The sequence below is a fragment of the Cyprinus carpio genome, chromosome A3 (assembly GCF_018340385.1).
Source record: "Cyprinus carpio isolate SPL01 chromosome A3, ASM1834038v1, whole genome shotgun sequence".
In the NCBI taxonomy this organism is placed as follows: Eukaryota; Metazoa; Chordata; class Actinopteri; order Cypriniformes; family Cyprinidae; genus Cyprinus; species Cyprinus carpio.
Window position 1 is genome coordinate 2,773,729 of NC_056574.1, and position 24,845 is coordinate 2,798,573.

The 24,845-nt window shown below is 37.7% G+C and overlaps 1 pseudogene; it reads left to right on the plus strand.

Annotated features, from left to right (window-relative positions):
- Positions 1-14,802: 14,802 nt before the first annotated feature.
- On the plus strand, positions 14,803-17,035 carry LOC109046737 (annotated as a pseudogene).
- Positions 17,036-24,845: the final 7,810 nt, after the last annotated feature.

The following is a 24,845-nucleotide window of genomic DNA, read 5'->3' on the forward strand; positions in this document are numbered from 1 at the left end:
GTGACTGTAAGAATGATAAATGCATGCTGATGTCATATAATAATGTCTTGAATAAAATATGCCTATTTTTCAATGTTTCGCATTTTTGGAATTATCGCCTGTGTAGACACATGATGGTAAGTTTAATTTCCTTAATTATAACAATTGCAGCATTGTTTTTAAACTTGTAGTCAAGCTATAACGTATTTGATATTTATAATGTATGGCTAAAATCATGCAGGGATTTAAGAATTAATGCTGAGCAAAAAAAAAAAAAAAATATAATATATATATATATATATATCTATATATATATATATATATATATATATATATATATATATATTTTTAAACCCCTTTCTGGTAGCCTACTAGTTCGGAAGTCTCTTTTGGCCCGTTTTTAACTAAATAAAAATAACTGCTTCATTTATTTAGAAGCTGGGTGATTTAAATTTCATTTTTGTACTGTAATTTTTATAATTTTTATTTTATTAATCAAAATACAATGCCCACAATATAATATTCAGTGTTGGGCTGCCGAAACTCCGAACGCTTGCATGTGGAGGGGTGAGCTGAGAAGCCTACTAATGTCTTCATCTGTTTGCAACAGAACTTTATAGTTTTGTTGCAAATGAATTAAGAAGTTATATTGCTATATCTCAGTTTAATTAACAATAATCATATTGTAGGGTACAACGGGGCTAAAGGCCCACCTTAAGAAAAAAAATTGCCATTCACTTTGCCTAAAATGTATAATTGCAGAAAGAAAAAAATGTGTTGCATTGAACATTAATGAAAGTTTTAGTGAAGTGATATTTAGATATGTGTGGTGTGCAATATTCAGAATTCATGCTCTGCATTTAACCCATCCAAAGTGCACACACACCCGGAGTAGTGGGTATCATTTATGCTGCGGGGCCCGGGGAGCAGTTGGGGGTTCGGTGCCTTGCTCAAGAGCACCTCAGTCATGGTGTTGCCGGCCCGAGACTCGAACCCACAACCCTAGAGTTAGGAGTCACACTCTCTAACCACTAGGCCACGACTTCCCCTAATGGCGCAACAGATTGTGGTGTACAAAATACAATTTCTCGAAAATACTCCAATTTACTACAATTTACTCCAAAATACTACAATTTCTCCAAAATACTCTCCAGCCTTTGTTGAAGAGTTCACAGAAATGCTATCAATGATTTCCTCAGAGTTTGACTGTTTTGCTATTGCATTGGATTTTAATATTCACATAGATAATGCAGAAAACAAAACTACAAAATAAATGATAACTGTTTTAAACACTTTTGACCTGATTCAGCATGTGCATGAATCTACACACAATCGTGGACATACCTTCTAAACATTTCATCCATTGTTATTAAGGACGTAGCACTATCTGATCACTTCTGTATTTTCTTTGATATATTGATCTCTGCTACCACTGAATCTAGATCTGTCTCTGTCAGAAGGAGATGCATTAACGAGAACACTAGTGTGCTATTTATGGAGGCTATATCTTTAACACCAAGCATTTCTGCAGACTCTGGTAATCTTCTCCTTGATTCCTTTAACTCAAAAGTTAAGAATGTTATTGATGACATTGCTCCTGTGAAAGTCAGTAAGAAGACTGGCAGACAGAAATCAGCTTGGAGAAAATCAACTGCAGTGCAGAGTATGAAAAGACAATGCAGAAAAGCTGAGCGGATGTGGCAAAAGAAGAAACTTGAAATTCACTATAGCATCTATAAAGATAGCATCTATAAAGAAGCCTTAATGCTTTCAATGTGGAACTAGCTACAGCTAGACAGACCTTCTTCTCAAACCTTATAAAAAGTAACTTAAACAACACTCGCACTCTTTTTGCTACTGTTGAGAGACTGACAATCCCCCCAAGTCAGATTCCCAGTGAAATGCTCTCAGACAGCAAATGCAATGAGTTTGCTTCCTTCTTTTCTGAGAAGATCAATAATATCAGGAAGGCGATTAGCACATCCCCAAGTTATGCAGAGGTCAGACAGATTCGTCCGAAATATCAAAAAGATACTATGTCTGCTTTGGAAGAAATTGATAGCAAAATTTTGGAAGAAATAGTACAGCACCTTAAATCGTCAACCTGATATCTTGAAACACTTCACACATATTTTTTCAAAAGGGTGCTTAACTGTTTAGAAGCAGATCTCTTAGAAGTGGTGAACACCTCACTTCTTTCTGGGACTTTTCCAAACTCCCTGAAAACTTTTGTTGTTAAGCCCCTCCTGAAAAAGAGCAATCTTGATAACACCATATTGAGCAATTATAGACCAATATCAAATCTTCCTTTTATAGGCAAGATTACTGAAAAGGTAGTCTTTAATGAGCTGAACAAATGGATACCTGGACAATTTTCAATCTGGTTTCCGACTGCATCACAGCACAGAGACTGCGCTCATTAAGATAATACTTGATGGAAAACTGGGTCGGGCTTTCTGGGATGGTACTCAATTGGTTCAGGTCATACTTAGAAGGGAGAGGTTATTATGTGAGTATAGCAGAGCATAAGTGGACGTCCATGAAATGCGGAGTCTCACAAGGCTTAATTCTTGCACCGCTCTTGTTTAGCCTGTATATGCTCCCACTAAGTCAAATAATGAGAAAGAACCAAATTGCCTATCACAGCTATGCTGATGATACACAGATTTACCTAGCCTTTTCGTCAAATGACTACAGCCCCAATGACTCCCTCTGCCAATGTATTGATGAAATTAATAGTTGGATGTGCCAGAACTTTCTTTTTTCAGTTAAACAAGGAAAAAACTGAAGTTATTGTATTTGGAAACAAAGATGAAGTTTTCAAGGTGAATGCATACCTTGACTCTAGGGGTCTTACAACTAAAAATCAAGTCAGGAATCTTGGTGTGATTCTGAAGACAGACCTTAGTTTCAGTAGTCATGTCAAAGCAGTAACTAAATCAGCATACTATTCTCTAAAAAACATTGCAAGAATTAGATGTTTTGTTTCCATTCATGACTTGGAGAAACTTGTTCATGCCTTTATCACCAGCAGGGTGGACTACTGTAATGGTCTTCTCACCGGCCTTCACAAGAAGACCATTAGACAGCTGCAGCTCATCCAGAACGCTGCTGCCCGGATTCTGACTAGAACCAGAAAAATCTGAGCATATCACACCAGTCCTCAGGTCCTTACACTGGCTTCCAGTTACATTTAGGATTGATTTTAAAGTACTTTTAATCTTTTATAAATCACTCAATGGCCTACGACCTAAATACATTGCAGATATGTTCACTGAATATAAACCCAACAGACCACTCAGATCATTAGGATCGAGTCAGTTAGTTCTTTTGCTCATCAAACCTTCATTTATTTGATCAAAAATACAGAACAAAACAACAATATTGTGCCGTATTACCAGTATTACAATTTAAAATAATGGATTTCTGTTTTCATACACTTTAAAATATAATGTATTTCTGTGATGCAAAGCTGAATTTTTAACATATTTACTCCAGTCTTCAGCGTCACATGATCATTCTAATATGCTGATTTCCTATCAGTTGTGGAAACAGTTGTGCTGCTAAATAAATATATATATATTATATATATATATATATATATATATATATATAATATATATATATATATATATTACCTGTGGTTCTTTTTTTTCAGGATTCTTTGATGAATAAAGAGGGTTTGTTTTTTTTTTTTAATAAAGAACAGCATTTATTTAAAATATAAATCCTTTTTTTAACAAGACACTACCATTCAAAAGTTTGAGGTTAGTTTCTTTCTCTCTCTCTCTCTCTCTCTCTTTTGAAAGAAATTAATACTTTTATTCAACAAGGATGTGTTCAACAAACTTTTATTTTGGTATCTTTATTTAAGGGCCTATTAATGGATAATTTCCAAAGATATAGAGATTTTAATGTGACTTTATGAGTAAATTGTCAAACTGTACACATTTCTGTGGTCAAAACCCTAATGAAGTTACTTGCATACAGCTGATTCATTTTTGTTTTAAAGGGGAATGTCTGAAGAACAAATAATGTTGAAACTAGAAATGTATTGTTTCCTTCTATGAAAGCAATTGCTTTGAACGTATCTATCTTAGTGCAAAAATATAATTTTTAAAGATGAATTAAAGATATCTCAGTATCCTTTTAGATTCTCATTCTTTTGTAATCTTGATTTCCAAGACTCTATATGGTTCAGTTCCAGAGATATGAGTATCGTAATGACACTTCATGTCCAAATTGTACTAATTTTCAATTGTCAAAACCCACATGTGGGTCACTTCGTTAATGAGTGTTTAAATTTTAGTTCTGATTCGGGTGGATTCAAACCCCTGCAGACTAGTGTTGTCAAAAGTACCAACCGCGATACCATTCGGTACAAAAATTTTAAAAACATCCATTTCCGACTTAGATTTGAACGCTGTTGAGCAGATTCTTAAACAGCGCTGATTGGTCATTGTTTTCATTTGCTCAACAGATACGTCTGTGATTGGCTTCAATGCTCATCGCTTCATGCTCTTCACCGCTTCATAGACCACTGCTTGGCAATTGCTGGCCCACTGTTGCAATTCAAATCCTCCCTCATTTAGCAGGGCACAGAGTTGGTCAACAAGATATTTGGCTGCATCTTTGGAGCTGAGACTGTGAAGACAATTGTCATCATAGAATGTTTTTTCTATCACCTCCCTCACCTGATCTCCTGGTTGACTGTGGTCTAGCACATGCTTTTGCACAGCGAACGTGGCACAACAGGGACTGCAAGTAGTCACAAAGGACAGTACCTGCCACTGGTACACATCTGATACTTGATCTATGGTCATGTCTCTCCACAGGAACCAAACTAAAGGTTTGTCATCAGGAAGCAGCCTCACCTGATGAAACATCCCTCGGATGTCACTGCTTAAGGCTGTGGAGTGTTCACGGAACTGCAGTAACACTGTCAGCAGGGTGGGACTCAAGGTGGGTCCTGAAAGAAGCAGCTCGTTCAAGTTTTGGCCCTCATACTGGAATGAGCAGTTGTCAATGACACGATTTTTGCATTTATGTGTGACCATATGGTGAGGGATGTACCATGATTCTTGTGATCTCTCAACCTCGCATGGTTGCTGTTTCTCCACATAGCCAGCTTTCTTAAGTCTCTCAATCTCAGTTTTGTATGCACAGGCCTGATCAGGGTTCTTCATCAGCTTTCTATCAGTGCTTCTTAGCTGCGGCAGAACAGCTTCTTTTGGCATGTGCAGAATTGGAATGTGTTGTATGCGAAGGAGTGGAGTCGCATACCACATGAAACCATCTACGTTAACTTTCAAAGTTTTCTCTTGTAAAAGTCTGATGGCCTCTTGATCAAGTTTTGACCATGTCTCTACTTTCTCACTCAGAGGGGTACTGACAGAAGTCTCTGCTTTGTATGGTGGGCACCGGCTGGCTATTACATGTTTCTGGCACATGAAAATGAGCTGGTACTGGAGACACCGATTTGTGTGGGGTGGCCACATTTGTGGCTAACTGCTGGATCTCATGTTTCATGATGGCATTCTCCACTTTAAGGCCTTGTAATGCACTTAAAATCTCTGGCAGCTGAAGAATGCAGCTGCGAAGCTCATCATTCTCCCTCTGCATGTCCTCCCAGGAAGACTGTCAAGCCCGAGGATGCAGCTCTTCCTTCCCTCTCTGCAAGTCTCCTTTAGTCTTTTGCCATTCATCCTGTAGCACCAGGTCTCCAAGTCTGCTAAGTATGCAGACAGCTTTATATGTCGTCTGGGGCGGACAACTGGAGGCTCTGGTTGGGATGTCATTTCTCTGCAGTAATTTGAGGCTCCAGCTCAAAGGACCACTTGTTAATGAGTGTTTAAATTTTAGTTCTGATTCAGGTGGATTCGAACCCCTGCAGACTGTCGGTCAGAACTGTATACTGACAATTTAGCTGAAGAATTCACCCCAGACTCCAGAATCTCAATAAGGCATTTACTGATTACAAAAGTTATGGTTCTAGAACAGAATACAAGATAATCTTGCATGAGTAACAATTTAAATAACATTTACCAACAATTATCATACAATAACAGTCCTTATAAATATAGGATTTGACTACAAATTAAGGCAGTTTTACACCATATCTGTGCACATCACTGAGACATCTATTTGACGTCTGCATATACTTCTGCAAGACATTTTTTAGCGTGTTTGCTCATCTGCAATACGTCTATAGGACTTTTCTTATCAGACGTCAAATAGACGTTTAGAAAATGTCTTTAAAATGTTTGATTTAGAATGGATGTAAAACTGACATCTTAAAGACGTCTACCAGATCTTTGTACACAGCAGATACTTTCCAGATGAAGAGATCCTTAACAGACTTCTTACAGACATACATGTACCTGTGCTATCTGGGTTTGCATACAGATGATGCTTAATGGATTTAAAGGGGAATGTCTGAAGAATAAATAATGTTGAAACTAGAAATGTAGCTTGTTTCTCTCTATCAAAACAATTAAATAGAATATACCTTTCAGCCCTGCACCAGCCTGTCTCTGAGATTTGTAACAACTATACTTACCATCCAGATCAATTAGGTCTTCTGACCAGAAAATCTTGATTATTCCTAGGTCAAGGAGTAAATTATTGGGGGACCGTGCTTTTTGCAGTGCTGGACCCGAAGGCTTGGAACAGTTTGCCCCTGTATGTTGGCATCTTGCGGTTTTATATTGAATAGATGGACGTCTGTGTTGTATACTGTTTGTTTTATGCATTTTATGAATTAATGAATTAGGCATTTATATAGCGCTTTATTGTGTATTGCTGTACACCCAAAGCCCTTTACAATCATATGATGGTTTATCTCCTCAACCACCACCAGTGTGCAGCATCCACCTGGATGCCAGTATACTCACCACACAGAGTCAGGAGTGTCAGGACGTCAGTTTAATGTCTCATCCGAAGGACGGTGCTTTTTTACAGTATAGTGTCCCCGTCACTAACACCTCTTCCAGCAGCAACCTATTTTTCCCAGGAGGTCTCCCATCCAGGTACTGGCCAAGCTCAACCCTACTTAGCTTCAGCGGGCAACCAGTCCTGGGCTACAGGGTGACATGGCTGTGGCGAGAATTTGTACAGCACATTGGTCAACTATCTGTTGTTTTTAATTGTGCTTTATAAATAAATTGCCTTGCTTGCCTGAGTACCAAACATACACTGAAATGCTAGAGTTGTGACATTAACTTGCTCTCAGTAGTCTTTTCATACTATATTTGAATTGGTTTCAGAGATATTTGGAAGAAGGGATTTTGTTCATTTTAACACGTTCTGAAGCTCCCAAGAGTTTAGATATGCAGTGTTGTATTTTCATGTTACTGCATTAATATCCCGATATCTCTGGGACTGAACCATTCGACAGGAATACAAATATAGAATGAAAAGACTACCACCTTCCGGTGTGTCGCTACGATGGCGTCGCTGACCAGCGCTCTGTGCAAACTTAGCTTTTTTTCATGTTATTTTGTGTTATTCGTGTTACTTCTTATACATACTTTTGCTCAGACAGTACAGACTCTCATCCAGTATGATCGACAAACACTACAGGACATCCGATCTAATTTAAACTTCGGTTCAGAAACAACGCCGCCTCGGAACTCCAGCTTCAGCGTCTACGCGCTCCCATTGTTGCTGGCCTGCATCCTAAGACACCGTCGGAAAAGGAGGAAAGGCAAACGTGCTGGAATTCTATGCAGATCGCGGAAAATAAGTTTTAATCCTCCTCTCTTGTTAGCCAACATACAGTCTCTGGATAACAAACTTGACGAACGTAATGTGAGAAACACATACCAGCGGGACATTCGTAACTGCTGCGTTCTGGCTTTCTGTGAGACGTGGTTACACTCAGAAGTACCCGATACGGCCATTACACTGCCTGGATTCTCCGTTTTTCGTCATGACAGATCGCTAAACTCCGGTAAGAGCGGAGGTGGAGGCATGTGCTTTATGATTAACACTCGCTGGTGCACTGATGTTACAGTTTTATCTACACACTGCTCCCCTGAGATCGAACTGCTCTCCATTAAAGTGCGTCCCTTCTACCTCCCGCGGGAGTTTAATTCAATCATTCTCACAGTTGTTTACATCCGGCCTCACGTGGACAAAACGAAAGCATTGGACAAACTGTACAGCACCATAAATGGATTAGAAATTGCTCATCCTGAGGCTGCTTTCATCGTTGTTGGGGATTTTAACAGGGTGAATATGAGGAAAGTTCTTCCCAAATTCTACCAGCACATAAGTTTCCCCACACGAGGTGATCAGACATTAGATCACTGCTATTCAACACTAAAGGGCAGTTACAAACCCCTCCCCTGACCAGCATTTGGCAAAGGTGACCACATTAGCATACTGCTGTTACCAGCCTACAGACAGGAAAAAACGTTTTCTAAAACAGTTCACAAATGGAGTGAAGATGCCATCTCCACACTGCAGGACTGCTTTGAATCCACAGACTGGCAGATGTTTCAAGATGCAGCAGGAGACAACATACATGAATACACAGATTCTGTGATATGCTACATTAACAAATGCACAGATGATGTTGTCCCATCCATTAATGTTAAGTCATTTCCTAACCAGAAACCATGGGTCAACGGTGAGGTGCGTGCCAGATTAAGAGCACGAACTGCTGCCTCCAACTCTGGGGATCTAACTGCTTACAAGAAGTCCAGGTATGACCTTCAAAGAACCATCAAATCAGCCAAAAGAGACTTTAGGGACAGAGTGGAGTCAGAATATCATGGCTCTGACCCTCAAAGCATGTGGAGCAGTTTGCGCTATATCACTGACTACGAAAGGAAGGAAAAGCAGTGTTGGGTCTTTGTCTGCCTCCTTACCAGATGAGCTCAATACATTCTATGCTCGCTTTGAGACAGGCAACACATTCCCTGCTGTGAAAATACCTGTTGACCTTGACAACTGCCCTTTGGTTCTAACCACACTCGAAGTGAGTAAGGCCTTCAAGATAGTCAACGGCCGGAAAGCTCCAGGTCCAGATGGCATACACGAACGTGTCCTGAGGGACTGCGCTGTCCAGTTAGCAGATGTCATACCAACATCTTCAACCCCTCCTTGAGACTAACAGTGATCCCCACATGCTTCAAGCAAACCACCATCATCCCTGTTCCCAAAAAACAACTGTCTCTTGCCTGAATGACTACCGCCCTGTAGCACTGACGTCAGTCATCATGAAGTGCTTCGAACGTCTAGTCAAATCCCACATCTGCTCCTCTCTGCCTGACACCTTGGACCAATTCCAATTTGCTTACCGCTCAAACCGCTCACTGAATAGATCCACTGATCCACTGATGATGCCATTGCAATGGCCATACACTCTGCCCTGGAACACTTTGAGGGAAGAGACACCTATGTTGTTCACCACCTGTTCGTTGATTACAGCTCTGCATTTAACACCATCATCCCTACCAAACTTATAGCCAAACTGAAAGATCTGGGTCTTAACAGTCACTTATGTAACTGGGTCCTGGACTTCCTTACCGGCAGACCCCAGGTGGTTAGAATTGGCAATCACACATCCTCCTCACTCACACTCAGCACTGGTGCCCCACAGGGATGTGTACTCAGTCCTCTCTTGTACTCCCTGTCACTTACAACTGCTCTGCTAAGCATAGCTCCAACATCATCCTCAAATTTGCTGACGATACAACTATCCTAGGACTCATCACTAATGGCGATGAGACATCCTACAGAGATGAGGTTAATGCACTCATAACATGGTGTGCTGATAACAATCTCTCTCTAAACGTCAGCAAGACCAAGGAGATGATCGTGGACTACAGGAAGTCACATAGAGAGGGTCACGTTCCCATTCACATCAATGGAGAGATAGTAGAGACAGTTAAGAGCTACAAGTTCCTTGGCATTTACATCTCTGAGGATCTTTCCTGGAGCCTACACTCAGAGACCATAGTGAGAACAGCCTGTCAGCGTCTCTACTTCCTGCGGAGGCTAAAGAGGTTTGGCATCACCTCTAACATCGTCACATTTCTAGCGCTGCAGTATAGAGAGCATTCTGACCAGCTGCATCACTGTATGGTATGGCAACTGCTCTTCTTTCGACCGCAAAGCTCTTCAGAGAGTGGTGAGAGCAGCAGACCTCATCATTTTGACATAAATTCCCAGCCTTACAGGACATCTATCAAACTCGCTGCTTGAGAAAGGCTCGCAGTATCATCAAGGATCACACTCACCCTGCTCATCACCTGTTTGCCACACTGCCATCTGGCAGACGCTTACGATCCATCCGATCACGGACAACCAGACTGAAGAACAGCTTCTATCTTCAAGCTGTCAGACTGCTTAACAACCAGCTATCCTTCATCTAAAACCGGAATACATGCTGCTCTTATGTTTACTTTTATTGTACTTGCACTGCCACTTTTTAATATTCCTTCATGTAGCTCTGTAACACTCTTCAATGACATTTTGGACATTGCTCTACTCGGAAATCCAAAATCGGAATGTTTGCTGCTCTTAAGTTTATTTATTTATTGCATCTGCACTGCCACTTTAATTTTCTTTCATGTAGCTCTGCGACACTCTACAATGACATTTTAGACACTGCTCTACCCCAACAACCTTTGGGGAAGTCGTGGCCTAGTGGTTAGAGAGGTTGACTTTTAACCCTAAGGTTGTGGGTTTGAGTCTCGGACCGGCAATACCACTACTGAGGTGCCCTTGAGCATAAATGGCTGCCCACTGCTCCGGGTGTGTGTTCACGGTGTGTGTGTGTTCACTGCTGTGTGTATGCACTTTGGATGGGTTAAAAGCAGAGCATGAATTCTGAGTATAGGTCACCATACTTGGCTGTGTCACGTCACTTTTTTTTTTTTTTTTTTTTATAATCTTATATTAGTACCTCAGGACTACTTATGACTACTTATAACTCTTAACACTGTCTACCCTTATTGTATCTGTTAGTGCCACTTATTTGTATGTAATGCTCTGTCCATGTCTGTTCTGCCTATGGGCACTGAAGTCATGTCTGGAGTGTAGAAGCTCTTACTGTCAAAATCACCTTGAACAGCATGAGAGTCTCTTCAGAGGAAAAAGACACTATCTGATGGACGCCACTGGATGACTGCAGGAGATAATCTGCTCTCAACATGATAAAATGCTGGAAATTTACTGCCGTACTGACCAGAGCTGTATCTGTATCTGTATGCTGTGTTTGGTGGATGAACACAAAAATCATGACACTGTATCAGCTGCAGCAGAAAGAAAGGAGAAACAGGTATGTACTGCTCCCTACTGGATCTCATGAGTGACAGGATAATGTTTTTTCTCTCCTCATTTGTGTATGTGATTTTTTTTATTTTCTCAATTAAGGAATTGGATGATTAATTGTGTTTTAAGGGTGCAGTACTAAACTCATTCAACTATTAGATCATTCACTCAAAAATATAATATAACAAAATATAATATACACTACATTTGTTTGTGATCAGTATGATAAAAAAAATAAAAAAAAATAAAAATTCAGCAAGGATACATAAGTTGATTGAAAGTGACAGTAAATTCAATTCAGTTCAGTTCAAATGTATTTGTATAGCACTTTTCACAATACACATTGTTTCAAAGCAGCTTTACAGAACACTGAGTATTTAGAGTGATCTCAAGGTCAAGGTCAAGGTTTTTTATTTGTCAGTGCCAGCATATGTGCAGACATACAGAGGAATTGAAATATCGTTTCTCTTCTCTCTCAACAAGTGTTTACATTGTCAGTGCACTATAGAAGTTTGTATAAAATAATATAATAATGTTCGCAGTCAGTGCAATATAATACTGATTTTTGTATGAAGGTAGCAGCAGTGTACTTGTAGTAAACATATATATATATATATATATATATATATATAGATATATAGATATATATATAAGACAGAATATTGTAAAACTTCTGAATGAATATACATGAGTAAATGTAAACACTGAACTTTGTTAATGTATAAATATATGTCCACATATATGTTAACAATTTGTAAAATGCAAATATACATCCAAAACGTAAACATTTTGGAGTTCTTGTTATAAAGGCATTTGTAAGCTTATTTGTATGTGATAGCAGCAGTATGACATTAGTGCAAAAAGACTGTAAAGTCTGTAAGTGCAGAGAGTATAAAGTGTCCTGTGTGCAATGAAAGAAATGTGGGGTGAACTGTAGATTTTTTTTAAAGTTCATGAGTGGGTGGAAGGGGGGGAAGGTAATGGACAGAGTTCAGCTTCCCGACAGCTTGATGGACGAAGCTGTTTAAAAGCATTATGGAGCGAGCCTGGAGGCTCCGGTACCTTCTCCCTAAAGGCAGAAGGCTGAAGTGGAGATTTAAGGGGTGTGAGCTATCAGCAGCGATGCTGAGGGCGCTGCTAGTGAGGCGGGTGTGGAAGATGTCCATAAGGAAGGGCAGAGAGACACTGATGATCTTGCTGGCTGCATTCACTATGCGTTGCAGAGTCTTTCGACAGGATGCAGTGCTGCATCCGTACCACACTGTGATGCAGCTGGTGAGGATTCTTTCAGTGGTGACCCGGTAAAAGGAACACATGATGGGAGGTCATGTTCTGTTATCAGAAGTGAATGTGTCCAAGTAATGTTAATTTCACAAATGAACAGTTCAAGGTAATAGATTCATACAGTTAGCTAACACAAATTAATTTTAGGCAAATTTGATCATAATGATTACAATATAGAGAAATTTTGGCAGCTGTGCATGTTGATTCAAGTTGGCGTCATCTGTGGTCCTCGCAGAGGTCAGCATCATCTCTTCACAGGTGTTGGGTCATCTGAAGTCTTTCTGTGAGGCTGGATCCACGTTGGAGCTGGAGTAATCTCTAGATACCTCGAGATGGGCATCCCGGGGGAGGAACAGAAAGGCAGATAGAAAAGAATTAGCGTAGCTGCTGTTCATACCGTTTCGAGCAAAAAATATGTCTGTGACTTTTATCTGATCTAACTGGGAACAAAGGTGAGATTAAGATTCATTATGTGAATGAATTCAGCAAAGAATCCTGAAAAATAAACTATCACAGTTTTTGCAAAAAATATGAAGCAGCACAACTGTTTTCAACACTGAAAATAATCAGAAATGTTTCTTGAGCAGCAAATCAGCATATTAGAATGATTTCTGAAGATCATGTGACACTGAAGACTGGAGTAATGGGAAATTATTGCTGAAAATTCAATATTACTGTTTATTAGATTTTTGATCAAATAAACACAACCCTGGTCAGCAGAAATTACTTCTTTACAAAAAACATTAATCATAACTGTTTTCTGCAGAGACATTTTGAGGAAACGCAGAGAAAAATCCTAAAAATGATCCAGCAGAGAGAGAAAGATCTTCAGGAGCTGAGAAAGGCTGTGAGGTCTCATAAGGTGAGTTTGGAGAGATGTCAGTTTGGACTTTGACTTTCCTCGAGTGCTGGAGCTCTTTCATTCTGATTGAAGCCACTGTGCCTGTACTAATGAATGAACTGATTGTATTGAGTTTGTGTATCAGAGCTCTGCACAGACAGCAGTGGAGGACAGTGAGAGGATCTTCACTGAAGTTCAACGGTACAGCGCGCACATCCAAAACAATAAAACTGGGTGCTGGGCAGACAAGTAGTTGCAAAGGTAAACAATGAGTCCGCACACCAGAAAATGCTCCTAGCAATTTTAATGATAGCTCACCACGTGTAACGTTTTTGGCCCAAGCCCTTCATCAGACATTGATACTAGTGGTTTTAATGATATCTATATATGTGTAAATTTTTTGTCACATGATCTTATTCATACTTTTTTGATCACATGACCAATCACGTTAAATTGCTATTACATCAGGAAAACAGATAAAAAAATAATAAAAAAATATATATAAACCAACATTTGTAATACAAAGATATATTAAGTGGCTAAGAGAAGGCCTGCAGTGCTTAAAGCATAGCCTAGAAAGTTTTTAAAAAAAAATGTCTCTACCACTGTAGGCAGTCGTGATAGATGAGCAAAAATATAGATACATAAAAGGTACCACAAAAGTGTGTTACATATATCATATATCAAGTCAGCAAAACGATAACACAACATTAACAAAATTAACACAATTACAGGAGTTATTTACAGGAGTTATTTACAGAAAGTAAATAGACTGCAAAAAATGTGGTGGAGTCAATGGTGGAAGATGCGCTCTCACCAACGTTTTTGAGATTAAGTGCTCTCTTGTACACAATGCGGGGTGATGTAGTGAAGCATTAAGTGCTGGATCAGAGTCAATAATGTGCCAATGTTTTTTAATGATGGATTCGAAGTCTCTGCCAAGAGGCGAGTATTGGACAATACAGTTAACTCTAGACTCAGAAGTTCTGGATCTGATTTTGCTGAGACAATCAGTTTGCGATATATTTTCAAAGCGATTACGTGCTTGGGTAATCCATTCATGTTTGTATTGTCTCTGTTGGAAACGTCTTTCTAAATCAGCTGCCTGGGCTTGGAAATCACTATCAGAACTACAGATCTGGCGAATGCGACTGAACTGAGACAAAGGCAGACTCCTCTTGAGTGGAATAGGATGAAAAGAATGTCCATGAAGAATAGAATTTCTGTCAGTGCTTTTTCGGTACAGGTTGGATCCCAGTCTATTTAAGTCTCTATAAACAAGGATATCTAAAAAGTTCATCCTGTGCTTGTCATATTCCATTGTGAATTTCAAATGGCAACTGTTAGCATTGATAAACTCATGGAACTGTTTTAACTGAGTCTCAGAACCGGTCCAAATGAAAAAAATATCATCTATGTACCTCCTCCAGTTGGAAATTGAGGGTAGGTGTGGGTTGCATAGTTGATTCAGGATGATTTCCTTTTCAAGGAGTCCACAGTATAGGGATGCAAACTAGGTGTGTCTCCCCACTTGTTTTCATGTCTGATGAAGGATCTTCACTGAACTCATCCACTCCATTGAGAGACGTCGATATGAGGTGACACAGATGATCAGAGATCAGGAAAAGGCTGCAGTAAGTCAAGCTGAAGAACGACTGGAGTGACTGAAGAAGGAGATTGAGGATCTAAAGAGGACAGATGCTGAGCTGAAGCAGCTTTCAGAAACACCAGATCATGTTCATTTCCTCCAGGTAGCACAGATCGTCTCAAACACAGGACTGAGGACTTTAATAAACTTCTCTACTAAGAGTTCCTCTTGTTGTCTTTGTGTCTGTAGAGTTTGTCTTCTGTCTCTCTCACTGGATCTACAGACGGCTTCACTGTCAGTTCTCATCCCTCTTTTGATGATGTAGTGAAATCCATCTCTCAACTCAGAGACAAACTGCAGCAGTTCTGCAGTGAGGAGACAGACAAGATATCTGGAAGAGGTGCTTTTCTAGGAATTAGTTTTTTCTCATTTGTTAAATATAAATAGGTTTAATTTTGCTTCTGGTGTAAGAATTAAATTACACATTTGTATTGGTGTTCACAGTGAAATCCATTCAGCTCATTCTGAGTCCTGAAAATCAGACCAGGAAGGAGTTCCTACAATGTAGGTTAACATGAAAACATACAGATGTCTAAAATCCATAAGCAAATTTAATTATGGATTAGCTGTATCTTTATGCTGTAACAACTCAATGACAGCACTTCACAAACAGTATAGTGAAGATTTTGCTATAAAAAGCAAATGTATAAACCTCAAATTCTTAAAGTGAAAATGTCCATACAGTTGACATCCAATGCTTGACCACAAATTTCTTCAAAATATGACTGTTATGTGTCACAGAAGAAGGTCATAATACAATATGAGAGTGAGTAATTGATGACAGAATTTACAGTTTTGGCTGAACCATTTTAATTAATATAGTAGCAAAGAGAAGGAGTGCAGCAATTGTAACTAAAACTATTCATGTTTATAGAATACTTGTTGATGGCCATTGATAAATTTAGGTTTTACATTTCTCTCCATCAGATTCCCATCTGTTGACTTTGGATCTGAACTCAGTACATAATTTACTGCACCTGTCTGAGGGGAACACAGTGATCACTGTCACAAAAATACATCAGCGGTATCCTGATCATCCAGACAGATTTGAGTCTTGGTGGGAGGCGTTGTGCAGAGAGAGTGTGACTGGACGCTGTTACTGGGAGCTGGAGTGGACTGGTGATGGGAGATTAGGAGTGGATATAGCAGTGACGTATAAGAGCATCAAGAGGAAGGGAGATGGTCCTGAAAGTGCTGCTGGGCGTAATGATCAGTCCTGGAGTTTGTTCTGCTCTCCCTTCTGTTGCTCATTCAGGCACAATAACATAGAGACTAAACTCCCTGCAGTGTCCAGTAATAGAGTAGGAGTGTATGTGGATCACAGCGCAGGGGTTTTGTCCTTCTACAGCGTCTCTGACACAATGAGCCTCATACACAGAGTCCAGACCACATTCACTCAGCCGCTCTATGCTGTGTTTGGATTTGATAGTAACTCAGCAGTGAAACTGTGTCGTCTAACCAATTAAATTATAGAGATTGTACTGAGTATTTTGTTATATTCACTACTGAACGTTTAATGACAGATCTATAAAGAGTAAGACTTCTCATCATCTAATACATGTAGTGTTAGAACTGATAATGTATAAAAATGTGTGAAATTTCATGTTGCTGAAATTTAATGTAACGGTAGTATATAATCCTACCAATCAAATATTTTAGTTAAATACAATGGCAAGAAAATTGTGAACCCTTTGAAAATATTTGGAATTCTGCATTGATTACTGTAGACAAACACAATCTGACTGAACTAATAACACCCTGAAAATCAACTTTTTGCATTTTTATTAAATACAGGGTGGAGTAAGAAATTTACACCTTGAATTTAGTAACAAAAGCTGGACATTTTCCAAGGATTCACAAACTTATTCTTACCTATATCCAAAACGTTGTCTTGTCCTGCTCAATATAATATACAAAATCCACACTGTCTTTTCTCTCTTTTGCTAATTCAGGTGTCTGAGTTGTCTGATAAATTGTACTTGATGATAACAGAAGCTTTTCTGATGCTCCAACAACTAAATGCTTATTTTCTGTAAATTTTCTTACTGACATGCACACATTCAGCTCAGATCATTCTGCTTATTTTTGTATTGCCAAGAATATATAAGATAGATATCTCTACTGATTATTTTGTCATATCACATGATGAATCAATAAAATGTTATAGAAAGACACAAAATGAAGGCCAGTCTTTATTTGATGAAAAATGACTCTTGCCTGACTGTCAAAAGTAGCTTTCAACCCTTCCAATAAAGTTTTAATATACTGGATATATTTGTTTCAGATTTTTGATTGATTGACATTGCACAGTTTAGGTCACATGTTGTTCATGGTTTAAAAAACACACTAACAAATAAAGCTTTATAGTGATGTTAGTTCAGTTGCAAACTTGAATCAGGCAATTTACCAACTGACTACCAATGCCACTTAAGTACATTCCCATCTAGTATAACTACATTTCAAAAGTTGTGATAACCTTTATACCGACTCTGATCTGATCATTAAGTCTTTCCGAGTCACAGGGACTCGAGTCCGAGTCAAGTCTCAAGTTATGTGACTCGAGAGTCCACACCCCTGGGAAGAACTATTCAATATGTTTGATCCACTACAAAATGGTGCACCAAAAGCAGATTTGGTAGCGCTGAGGGGTATCCAAAATAAAGATAACTGAATCATAAAATTACTATTGTTTTGCATTAAAAAAGTGTAGTTACTAATTTGTTGCAGGATTTAAGCTCAAATTTAAGACTTTTTAAGACCTACACAAATAAAATGAATACCATATGAGCGGCGTTGGGCAATGTTTAAGATAAAATATTAAACTGTAAAAAGCATGATTTACATGATTTATTATAATATTTAAACAATTATTATCATTTAATTATTATATTAATTGAATAACAAGCCCATTTTAGTTTAGAATTTTATAATAAATTATCTTCTTATCAATCCACTGGTTCACATTTACAGCTCTGCGTGTTTGCAGGGTAAAAACATGGGTCGATTTTCGCATTGGTCTGAACAAAAACAACCCAGTGTTTCTGCAGTAGGGTAGACCGGGTACAGTTGGTACATTTGAAACACCTTAAATAACTTGCGTGCGCAACAAGTCTGTTCTGTGATATTTACTTCGCACATGCATAATAGTGCCCTCTTCGATCATGGGAAATTTGAAGTGCACGCGCTTCTCCAGTCCGAGGATATCAGTGAAAGTTTTTTTGTTTTTTTTAAGGTAAGTTTTTCACTTTACCACGTCCCTTCCACATTTAAATAGCTTCTCATCCTTACATGACTGTTAGGTTCATGTGCTCTAAAAACTGACATATTGCAAGACTTTGTGTCATGCAAGGTCATCTTAAAATCTAGAGAACTGTTCGAGGTGGTCAGACCTACTTATGGATGTTAATAATTATTAAAGGTGCCATAGAATGGAAAACTGTATTTACCTTGGCAAATAAGATTTCTGTACATAGAAATGACATACCGTGAGCCTCAAACACCATTGTTTCCTCCTTCTTATGTAAATCTCATGGATGTAAAAAAACACCAAAAAATAGGCGAATCCCAACATAACACCGACTGTGACGTTACAGTCGGGATCATTAATGTTTACGCCCCCAACATTTGCATAACGGATACCAAGGATGTTCTAGGGCTAGGCCAGCTGGACCTGCACATAGCCGAATCATCGATGCAGTGTTGCCAGATATTGCAATTAAAAAAAAAAAAAAAAAGATAAATAAAAATAAAAATAAACCAAAATAATTTCAAATCTTTTGCAATTAAGATAAAGATATTATTGACCCTTAACTGCAAGATCTTTCTTTATTAACTTTCTAAAGTGTCAAAAAAGTGGAAAAGACAAGTCCAAAAACGCTTATAACAGACAGATCTGTCAACACAGAGGCTGCGTCTGTGCCCTCACTCACATCTCTCTCTCTCAAGCCTCGTTCACTCGGCCAGCATCTCGCAGGGTTCATGCTCATACCACGGACGCTTAACATTCTTGCCAAATCTCTCAAAATCGTATCTTCATCTGATACAGGCTCAGTCATATAAGGTTGGATGCCTAATCTCTCCATCATTCACGCTGGACAGTAGAGATGTTTGCTGTGTAAGCCACTGAAATGAGCCGCGCTGGGAACTGGCCAATCAGAACAGAGCTCAACATTATTATTCATGACCTTTCCAAATAAGGTAAAAACAGACCATTTCATTCTAGAGACAAATCCTAGGGTTGTAAATGGACATGTAAAACTGTTTCTGGAGAATTTTTGCCCTTACCTAAGCAACATACCTTCTATGTAGACACCAGAGAGCAATTCAAAATATTGTATCAATGCATTCTATGGCACCTTTAATGTTTTAGTAGATTATTAAAGTTTCAGTGATATGAAGAATAGTTTATTGTATGTCATTTGTTTTGTTTTGGTTACATAGTTTTGGTATGGTGTAGGAAATGTAAAAGGTCTAATTGTTGATGTTTTTCTAGGACTGCATTTCTAGGATCTTATTTTTGGACAGCACCATCTAGCCAATTATATTCCAACAGAGGAGACCTGATTTAAACATCAAACAAACACATGCAAAGACTAGATCCATGGAAACTATTATTATTATTATTATTTTTATTTTATTTATTTATTTATTTTATCTTTCCATGTTAATTTTAATGTTAGAGTTGGCGTGAACTTGAGTGTTCGAAGGGTGTCGGTAATCTCCATTTAGTCTATTTACGTATCTGTGCAAAACAGTTCATTGTGCTGCTGGATGTTGTTAAACAGTATTTGTATTCAAATCATTTTAAATATCTTAAAGTACTAATAAACACACTAATTTGTAGTGCAGTTGTTTCACTGTTTACTGCACTTTGTTAAGTGTGTCACACATCAGATGTGATGTGCTCGACTGCGGCTAATGAACTGAAGTCTTTATTTCCAAGAAAAATCTATTTAAATCCAGAATATATTAAAATAAATTAGTTTAAATATTTCAAGAAGGTTACCAATGGGTATGTTTTGGGTTAGGAGATGGTTAGGACAATAATTAAGTGTAGCCTATGCAATTAAAAATACATAATTCCTTAAAATAAATAATATACAGAATTGAATAGCAAGTGGTATGGAATAATTGTTTGTATAATAATTGTATAAATAATTGTTTGTATACCACAAAATGTATTTGGTTATCCCAGAGTCACAAGATCAGCATTTGTTCTGTTCTGAGCTCTGATCAGTTTGCACGCATTTCTGATTCTGATAATCAGCTCAAACGAGTAGTTCTGTTTTTTTTGTACACTTTTGTTTTGTTTGCCCTTTGAAGTTTTTCATATGCAGTTATATAGTTTAGGCGAAATTTTAAGGTGTCATTTCTGTATTGTTTAGGTCAAGGTGAAGCTTTATTGAGATCCCTTGTGGGCAATTTGGATGCAGTGAAACAGAAATTCAACAGACACTTACAATACCTTCCTTGTTAAAAAAAAAAAAGCAGAAGTTCAGAAGTTAAAATAATAATAATAATAATAATATATATATATATATATATATATATATATATATATATATAAATAAAATAAAATAGAATAAATTTCCCTAAAAAATCCTTTAGAACCATTTAACAGCCGAATTGCGCAGAGGACAAACAAAATTATATTGGTTACTTTTCATCTTTCGTAGTCTATAACGGGAACCTGAAGGAAGCATAACTCTGGATACAAAAACATGGTCACTGTCCAAGAGCTCAGATCGAGCCTGACTCAAAACATTTCTGTTGAACAAAAGTGAAAAACTTCTTTGTTCTTTACCTATGATCTTCCCACTAAGAGTAACTCTTCTATTTAATGCATTTTTATGTTTCACACTGAGATTTCCAAGACAGCAGCTAATAGAAAAGGACAGCACCGGCTCAACTTACAGAACAATACCATCAATGTCCTATTTATATGAATGATCTTAATTTTCTTAAACAATATAGGCGTTGCTGTATTCACTCTGTATTCACATCAAAACACAATCTATTATCAATAGTGGTCCCCAGATATTTATAACTTTCCACACATTGCACCTTCTTAGCCCTAATAAAGGTAGCCCGGGAAGAATGTGTTTCTGTTCTGAAGTCGATAATCATATCTTTTGTCTTACATACATTCATCATTTCACAAAGTCGACAACCACTGGACCTTGACATGTTTCATTATTTTCCAGAAGATTCCCGATAACTGTATCATCAGCAATCTTTATAAAAAAACCTATTGTGTTTACTTATACAATCATCTGATATGAAATATATAGCCTAATAAAGGAGACAAAACACAGCCTTGAGGAAGGTTTGAAAAAGGCTGAAAAAGGTTTTGAACAGACAAAAAAAAATATTTTGAAGAGAAAAAGTTTCAAAGAGAGAAAAAAAGATTTTAACCCTGTAAGACCCAAATTTAGAAAAAAACTGTGAAAAAAATATTTCACCATTTATATGTTGTTGTGGGAGGCCTCTAATGCAGAAATAAATGAGTTTTAACATTTTTGATATTTTAGTACGTTTAGTACGTAATATTACAACATTGGGCCTTTAATTGGGGTAGCAGAATTTCAGTGATTTTACTAACTGTCTGAACAAATCTAAAGAGGATCTAAGAGTTCATTTGCAGGGTATACTGCTTATGTAGCCCCATAACAGCAGCTTATATATCCATACACAAATAATGACACGATAATAATAATCAGACAAGTCATGTTTTTATGAATATTATATTTATTATAAAAATATGTTCAATCAAAACTATTTACTGGTATTTACAATGTCCAGCTCTGTTCATAGGCATATTCAATTCCCATAGTCTCATAAGGATTTTATAACTGCTCCTTTCTTAAAACTGTAGTCATTGGTGATCCCTATCAGAGCCTTGATCATACCTTCTGACAGAAACCTTCAGAAGTACTCCAGTGGTGTATGATGGGAGACTGCATCATTAGTGATATCCTAATCAGAGAAATTAATGTTGAGGCAGAGAAAATCCTTTTTCAGACAGCTCTACCTGTTACGGGCGCATGGTCTGTGTTCTTGAATGGCCTGGTTTTGTTGGCATGATGTTTACATAATCATCAGATGGGCCAAAAAAAAATGGGTGTTCATTTTCCTTTTCCAGTTCACAGGCATCTTTATTTTCCTTTTTATCATTTGTATCAGAGTCCATCTCAAAGTCTTTGTTCCCATTTTGGATGGCATCAGTGATGTCATATACATTATAAAATTATGACCTTACTTGTCATTTAGCTTTCTGAAATGAAAAAAAAAAAACTGTTTTTTTTTTTTCAAGGCTAAATTATCTCAATGCAAGTCAAACCCAATCATACTTCCACAGAATTCACACAATTCACTGATTTCAGACAATATAGTCTGATGGCATATTGTGCTCTACTTATCATAATAATAGCATGTATAACCCCACATTCCGTAACACTATAGCATGTATATCATGCATATTGTAAAATTATGAGCAAACAAGTTAAGCCCAGAAAAGAAAACAGAACCAGTTAAGTATATTTAAAATTTTAGTTTTAAATATTGCATGACAAATAATTTTAAATTCTCAAAGAATAAATTTATTTTTAATTCAACTTGAGCTTAATATTTACTGTAATAATCATTTAATTTGCAATAAAACGCAAAATGATAACAAATAAAACATTAAAAATCAATATTATATTTTGTCACTGACAAAATGGTCAAAAAGTATGTTGCTAACAAATGAGAAGTACAATTCATTCATGTAATGTGTAAAGTACACAGGAAAATTTTGCTACCACTCTAGCCCAATGTTGTAAAATTACAAAATTGATATATCAAGCTCAAAAACTAATTTAATCAAAGTATTTAACAGTACCTTAATATCTGTGTGATCTACACATATCACTAATCACAGAAAAAAAATATTTTAGGCATTATACTTACTTGCATGTTGGTTCATCCAGTCCAACAAAAACGGTGAAGTCCCTTGAAGCAAGTGTGCAGGTTGTGTTAGTTTATGGCCAGGTAAGCAGACCTAATTACAACATTTACCATCCAACAACATTTCAGGACTAAACAAAAGGACCTACTAGTTGTGTAAATGTGATCTTAAAGGCTAAAAAACAAGAACAGGTTTATTTTAGTGGAGCTAAAACTGATGTTGTAATATTACAACAGTGGGCCTTACAGGGTTAAAGAGAGGAAAAAAATGAATAGAGAAAAAAAAAGTTTTAAAGAGAGGAAAAAAGTTTTTGAAGAAAGAAAAAAAAAACCTTTTGAGGAGAGAAAGAACGTCTTCGGATTAGGCTCAGGAAGGATCTGTAGTTTGGTTCTCTTGGTTTGTTTGGTCCGGACCAAAAAAAAAAGAAAACCATACATTTGGTCCTGGTCTGCTTGCGTTTACACTGGCATTTTTGACAGCGAACCTAAAGATACCAAACCTAAAGGCATAGTGATAATTCACAACCTGATTGAAAATGACGTATATTTCACGACAAACTCACTGAACACCCCAAACAAAAGGTGTGTTCGACTTAAAGCGGCCCTGCGCAAACCGATCGGTGTATGACATCAAACTACCCATTCACTGATCGGTCTGCTCAGTGCCGCTTTAAGTCGAACACAGCTAATGCCATCTGCTGGACTAAGCACACTCATTGTTGCAAGTACTTATGATTTTATTTTCACCACCTGCAAACTCACGAAGAGCTCATAAAAGGCACTTTACCACCTCGTTGCTCCAAATTTGCCCTCTGCTCATTTTGTTTTGGATACACCGCTCGTTCTGTGTCATCAAATCATGTCGCATAGCTTCACATCTTGTCATTACTTCCTGTTTTTGGTAAGTTTAGAAGTGTTTGGTCTGTGTTGCCTTCATATTTCATCTGAACCGCACAAGAGTTAGTTTGGAAGCGGGCCGAGACCCATCTTTTCAGATGTCTTGGTCCACTTGTTTGGTGCACACCAGGGTTCGGATGGCAGCATTCACACTTACTCAAATGAACTGCACTAACAGAGCAATCACACCAGAGTTTGTTTTAATGGAACCAAAAGATACTATTTTGTGTGCGCTACTGTCATCATTACAACAACAAACATATTCTATTACTACTGCTACATTACACTTTTCAGTTAATTTAATTCAGTCAAGTATATTTAGGTTTATAATGGCTATCGTTCTTACCTTATTGATAAACAGGAAATGTAGTTTGCAATTAAAGCTGCAAATTATTTCATTAACTTCAGCTGTCTCCGTAATAATTTGTGAAATTATTAAAAGTGAAAATCAATGCACAAAATAAATTATATTTATTTTAGTTAATTAATTATTATTAATTATTCGGCAGAATATTAGCGAAAGTGGTTTTCTCCGTTATCTCATACATGACGTAAACGTGCTCCGGCCCGGAAAGTTTAGTGCAAGTGTGAGTGCAGGCCAGTGGGGGAGTGGGGAGGGGGATAATCGCGCTTGTGCTCGGTTCAGAGTTACCATGCCTAGTGTGAGTACACCCTTAGATTCATCTGCGCTGGAGCTGTGCCGGTGCACAACCCACTCAAGAAAGATATTTCCGCAAATAGCTGCAATTGCAGGTTTTCAAACAAAGATGGCGACAAAGAGGTAAAACTTACAGACTGCAGCTTTAAATGTAGAAAGTGTTCACATGCTAATACTTTTGTTCTAATATAAACAATTGTCTGTTTGTGTATGTCTGATAAATACAGTAATTTTCAGAATTAAATTTTCTCGTGACTTATTTATACACATGATTTTGATTAGGCTGGGTATGTGTCACAATCCCTGCCTGT